Below are 6,000 nucleotides of genomic sequence, written 5' to 3' on the forward strand. Positions count from 1 at the left end.
GAGGTCTAGAACATAAGAGCAAGGAAGTTATGCTAGACTGTACAAAACATCAGTTAGGCCACAGCTAGAGTACTGCGTTCAGTACTGGTCACCACATTCTAGGAAGGATGTGATTGCACTAGAGCGGGTACAGATGAGGTTTACAAGGATGTTGCCAGGAATGGAGAATTTTAGCTATGAGGAAAGATTGGATAGGCTGGGGTTGTTTTCTTTGGAACACAGGAGGCTGAAAGTAGATTTAGTTGAGGTGTATAAAATTTGAGAAGACCAGATACAGTGGATACGAAGGACCTATTTCCCTTAGCAGAGTAATCAATAACCAAGGACATAGATTTAAAGTAATTGTCAGAAGGAGTTGAGGAGAAACTTTTCCCCCAGAGAGTATTCGGGGGTCTGGCACTCACTGCCTAAACAAAAAAGACAAAAACTCTCATCGCATTTAAAAAGTCCTAAGGCTCTTTTTCAGCTGGCACAGATACAATGGGTCAAATGGTTTACTTCTGTGTTGTAAATGTTCTATGTTTCTATATGTTTCTATTTTGATACATTATGATACAGAGTGAGGGGCTGGGGTTGGACCCTCAGTGTAATGTAGTATAAGCATTGAGAAACGATCCCTTAATAACCAGTATCTGACAAGGTATTATATAGAATCTACAGCACAGAAACAGGCCATTTGGCCCAATTGGTCTGTGCCAGTGTTTATGCTCCATGTGTGCCGCCTCCTACTCTACTTCATCTTACCCTATCTGCATATCCTTTCTCCCTCATGTACTTCCAGCTTCCCTTTAAATGCATCTATGTTATTCACCTCAACTACTCCATGTGTGATTAAGAGGGGGTGGAAGGTTATCGGGGGTAGGTGGAAATGTGGAGCAATCAGTTCAGGCATGAGCTTATTGAATGGCGGAGCAGGCTCGAGGGGTCAAGTGGCCTACTCCTGCTTGTAATTCGTATGTTCATATGTAAGTTCCACATTCAAACCACTCTCTGGGTAAAGACAACATATTAGATCCTGACTGGACAGCCATCAGTCTGCAAGATGGAGTTTGTAAGCTAGCTGAATTACTGTTTTGTATTGTATGTAAACTTACTGTCTCTGGTGAATAAAACAGATAAAGAAATCCATTTTGTGTCGTGTATGTAAACAGTTGCCTGTAATGATGTAGTTTCAGCTCTGGCCAGTAGGTGGTACTATAGAGTGAGATACTGAACTTCATCATCATCTTGTACAACTGACCACACACCATGCCAGGGGCACATTACAAGTTATATATTCTTTTTCATACCAGGACGAATTCAATTGAATGTGCTCTCAGATTAATATTTTAAAGCAACATTTTCTTAAGTCTAACAATGGCCTTTGCTATTTGCATTATAGTCAACCACACTGATCAGCCTTCAGCAGACTGACCTTTTATTGATGAAAGGGAATTTCATGCAGATAGATTCAGGCGACATTGACCCCAATATTAATCTGAAGCGGTTTCTGAGCGGGGGATGCAGTCGGTGGCAGAAATGCATTGGCGAATCCTAGAAATCAATCGAGCGGGTCAGAATCTGCGATTGCAACTCAACTAAACCAATGAATTTGACTTCCAGATTTGACGTCTCCAAGTGGCACAGTAGGCTTGATGCACATCCACATGATGTGCTCTCAGCTGTAGTTAAAGGGACAGTCTACAAATGGAAATGGGAGATGTTCAGGATGGATGGCGAACATAGAGCAAGGGCAGCATCCAGATTCAATGATGCATCACTGGAATTACTGCTGGGTGCACTCTGGAAAAGGAGCAGGAGGGACATACTTTGCCCCAGCAATGGGAGGAAAAACCTTCAGCTCTCAGCAAGAAGGCGCAGTTGCAGATAGCTGAGAAAGTGAGCAGCAGAAGCATTCTGCCCGAAATCATGGATGCAATGCAGGAAGCAGTTTAATGACCTAATCATATCAGGAAAAGTGACATTTACTGATTCTGCTACATCCTATAGTTTGAGCCCTGCTTCTTGTCACTCTATCTTGCTAAATCTCTCCATCACATCACTCCTCAAACCCATTTAACATTTAGCACCACCCAGCCTTCACCTTCTGTGCACTTCATCATTTCCCCATTTATCCATCCACCACTGCCACTCACCACAATCCTAATGCAATGTGATGTATCTGTCTAATAATCACCCTCATCGAATGCGCTGCATCCAAAAGGGTAAATAACTCACCTTCACTCACTCACAGATCTGTTTCCTTGTCCCTTGTACAAGAAGAGAGCATGGGAGAGGGAGAGGATTGGAGGTAAAAACAAGAAATGCTGGAAATACTCAGCAGGTCTGGCAGCATCTGTGGAGAGAGAAGCAGAGTTAACGTTTCGGGTCAGTGACCCTTCTTCGGAACGGGCAAATATTAGAAATGTCAAAGGTTATAAGCAAGTAAAGCGGGGGTGGGGCAAGAGATAACAAAGGAGAAGGTGTAGATTGGACAAGGCCAGAATAGCTGACCAGAAGGTCATGGACCAAAGGCAAACAATATGTTAATGGTGTGTTGAAAGACAAAGCATTAGTACAGATAGGGTGTTAACAGACTGAAGATTAAACAGCAGCAAGCACAAACATGAAAAAAAACAGTGGGTAAGCAAACTGAACAAACTAAGATGAAATGAAATAAACAAAAAAAAAATGTAAAAAAGAAAAAATAACTAAACATAAAAGTAAAATGGGGGGGCCCATCATGCTATGAAATTATTGAACTCAATGTTCAGTCCGGCAGGCTGTAGTGTGCCTAATCGGTAAATGAGATGCTGTTCCTCGAGCTTGCGTTGATGTTCACTGGAACACTGCAGCAAGACCAGGATAGAGATGTGAGCTTGAGAGCAGGGGGAGTGTTGAAATGGCAAGCAACCGGAAGCTCAGGGTCTTGCTTGCGGACTGAGCGGAGGTGTTCCGCAAGCGGTCACCCAGTCTGCGTTTGGTTTCCCCAATGTAGAGGAGACCACATTGTGAGCAGCGAATACAGTATACTACATTGAAAGAAGTACAAGTAAATCGCTGCTTCACCTGAAAGGAGTGTTTGGGGCCTGGGATAGTGAGGAGAGAGGATGTAAATGGGCAGGTATTACACCTCCTGAGATTGCAGGGGAAGGTGCCATAGGAAGGGGACAAGGTGGTGGCGGTAATGGAGGAGTGGACTAGGGTGTCGTGGAGGGAATGATCCCTTCGGAATGCTGACAGGGGAAGGGAGGGGAAGATGCGTTTGGTAGTGAGAGGATTGGAGGCCCAGCTCACTGATGCAGAGGAGGAGGCACTGAAGATACATGGCACAGTTGCAGCCCTCTCAGTCAGAGATGGAGAGACAGGGAGCTTGCATATAGATGACAGAATTTGAAATATCTCTGACACAAATAGGTTGACTTTATTTCATCAATGACAAAACTATGCGAAGACTGAGTATGGTTATTGTCAAGATTTGTATTTGCCACGACTATATCATATCCCTTTCTTTTGTCTTTCAGGGCTGTCACATGTACAGCATATTTCGCTGGAGATGCATGAGGACGAGTCCTCAGAGGCCCTCTTTCCTTCTGAGGGCACACCTTCACAGGGCCTACAGCCATTCACCAGTGCAAATGCTTGCAGTTCGGTGGGTCCACCTAGACAGTCAGTTGGGTTTTCTCTTGGTAACTCACACTTCATAAGTGAGAACGAGCAGAGACTGATGGCAGGGCCATCTGTGGAGAGTCCATGTTGGGTGGCACAATCCTCTCCAAGCTCTGCTCAGCTGGACACAAATGCTGAACCCTAGGGGTGATCATTGAGAAGGAGAATGCTAAAGGTGCATCAGCAACTTAGCCAGGTACTGACAGATATGCCACGTAGACTCTCCACAATAGCAGAGAGGATGGAGGAGTCCAACTTGAGCATAGGTGGATTGGTGGCGCAGGGAAATGCGAGAATACCTGCCATGGAGAGAGAGAGTTTGTCTCCATGGAACTTCAAGCACGACTCTCAAATGAGTCCATGGAGGGCATGACCACAGCCATGCAAACTTTGGATGCCAACCCTGTCTGGTGCCTTAAGCAGTATGGCAGAAAACTTATCCTTGGCCTTACAGTGTGTCACTGATCTTCACCAACCTGGTGTGCAGCAGAGTGGTGGCAGTGATGTGGTACTGGCCCAGGAGAGGGATGATGGATATGGGAATTCCACTCAAAATACTCCCTTGTCCCACCCATGCTGCCTTGTGCCCTAGTGGTCATGTCTGCCTCTGCACAGGTGCAGGTGGAACAGTCTTTGGCAGTACCTTCAGGGGCTCCGAAGTCCAGAGGGCATAGGTCCAAAAACATCACAGGAATCAGGACAGGGATCTGAGCAGCTTGCTTCTCCCTCTGCTGAAGCCACAGGGGTTGCACTGGGTAGAAGTAACAGGAAGCATAAGTTCAAAAAATTGTAATTCACCAAGGGGTGCATGTGGGTGTTTGACAAAATATTATGTTGTTAAGTTCCCTTTCTCCAGACTGCCACATAAAATGTTATGATTTCCACCATTTCCACGTCTTGCCCATGATTGCATCCTGAGGGCTAACTCGCCCTTTCAGTGATTTCACGATGAATCATGAAACATGCCGACCTATTGGGTAGATGCGCAATGGGTGGGTGAGTGGTTGAAGGACTATTTAGTGCAAATGGGTTTGGAGGGGGAGGGGATTGTGGAAATGGTGCTGGTGGAGAGAGAAAACCGAGGATTTCATTTCGTATGCATTACACTAGGTGAACCTTTGCAATATTAAGGCATTCCTAGTACCAATGTAAGTGGATGGTCAGGAGATGGGTCCCCCATCTTCATCCATCACCTCTTCCTGCTCCTCCTCTATATTCTCCTCATCCAAAGATGAGTGATGAGCCCTTTCACCCTCCACCACCTGCGATCCTCTCTGTTGCACAATGTTGTGCAGGACGCGGCACACCACTATTATTCTGGTTGGTATGTATTGAAGACCGTCTCCAGATCTATCCATGCACCTGAAGTACATCTTCAACATGCCAATGGTTTGCCTTATGACACACCTGGTGGTCATGTTGCTCTCATTGTAGCATTCCTTGTCTCAATATTGGGGTTCCTCACAGGAAATCTGGTGCAGATCTGCATGAATCTCTTCTTGTGGTTGCACACCAGCTGAGCATTGATGGATGAATATGCATCATGGTTTATAAATACTCCTGGTTGCTGAGGTGATGCTTGGATTGCCATGTGCGTGCAGTCGTGCCACCCTCTATCTGGCGAAGCCAGGCAGAGAGGCAAATCCCATTGCCTCCTCATTCTGACTACTGTGATCACAGGGGAAGTTTAAATAACTCCCAGCCCTTACAAACAATCCATCCGTTATCTGCATTATTCTGCAGTGAAACCCTCAAGGTGTCTCCAATAGCACTCTCAGGTGAATTCTTCAAGTGGGATCCAGACCAAATACATTAAGTTGAAAGGGGATGTGAAGAGGAAAATATGACTGGCAAAGAGAGAAGATGAAAATAGAATAGCAGTTAACATAAAAGAGAACCCAAAAATGTTCTACTGGCATGTAAATAGTAAGCGGGTAGTAAGAGTTGGGGTGGGGCCTATTAGGGACAAAGAGGTTGATATATACTTAGAGATGAAGGGCAAGGCTAGAATATTTAATGAATACATTGTATCAATGTTTACTAAGGAAGTAGAATGCAACAGGACATAGATAGGCTAGCAGAATGGGCAGACAAGTGGCAGATGGAATTTAATATAGAGACATGTGAGGAGATGCATTTTAGCGGAGAGGCAATATAGACTAAATGGCACCATTCTAAAGAGTATACAGGGACAGAGGGACCTTGGGGTTATGAGTAGTTAGAGAGTAGTTAGCAAAGCATATGGTATCTTGGTCTTCATAAATAGTGATATTGAGTACAAAACCAGGGAAGTTACACTGAACCTTTATATAGCCCTGGATAGGCCACAACTAGCGTATTGTGTCCCCCTCT

This window comes from Heterodontus francisci, chromosome 40 (genome assembly GCF_036365525.1).
Source record: "Heterodontus francisci isolate sHetFra1 chromosome 40, sHetFra1.hap1, whole genome shotgun sequence".
In the NCBI taxonomy this organism is placed as follows: domain Eukaryota; kingdom Metazoa; phylum Chordata; class Chondrichthyes; order Heterodontiformes; family Heterodontidae; genus Heterodontus; species Heterodontus francisci.